The sequence below is a fragment of the Raphanus sativus genome, chromosome 3, assembly GCF_000801105.2.
Source record: "Raphanus sativus cultivar WK10039 chromosome 3, ASM80110v3, whole genome shotgun sequence".
In the NCBI taxonomy this organism is placed as follows: domain Eukaryota; kingdom Viridiplantae; phylum Streptophyta; class Magnoliopsida; order Brassicales; family Brassicaceae; genus Raphanus; species Raphanus sativus.
Genome location: NC_079513.1, coordinates 13401076 through 13401384, shown reverse-complemented (window position 1 = coordinate 13401384; position 309 = coordinate 13401076).

The window sequence follows — 309 nt, the reverse complement described above, 5'->3', positions numbered from 1 at the left end:
TTGTAAATTAAAAAACCAATAGGAAAAAATACAGATGAAAATATTTTAGTTCTGAATTTGTAAAAAGGAAACTTATTAAAACAAGTATTTATTGTAATTTTTTGCGCAAGTTATGATTAATGAGAGCAATTAATGTAATATTCCGATTAGCAAATTATGATTAATGAGAGCAATTGGTTAAAGGAAATATATTAAATTTGTAAGGTATAAGTAATGTATGTTCATAATAATAAGTTCCTAATTAGATATAAATCGTATTATGCCATTAAGACATTAATAAATGGTCGACATTTAATAATATTTTTGCGC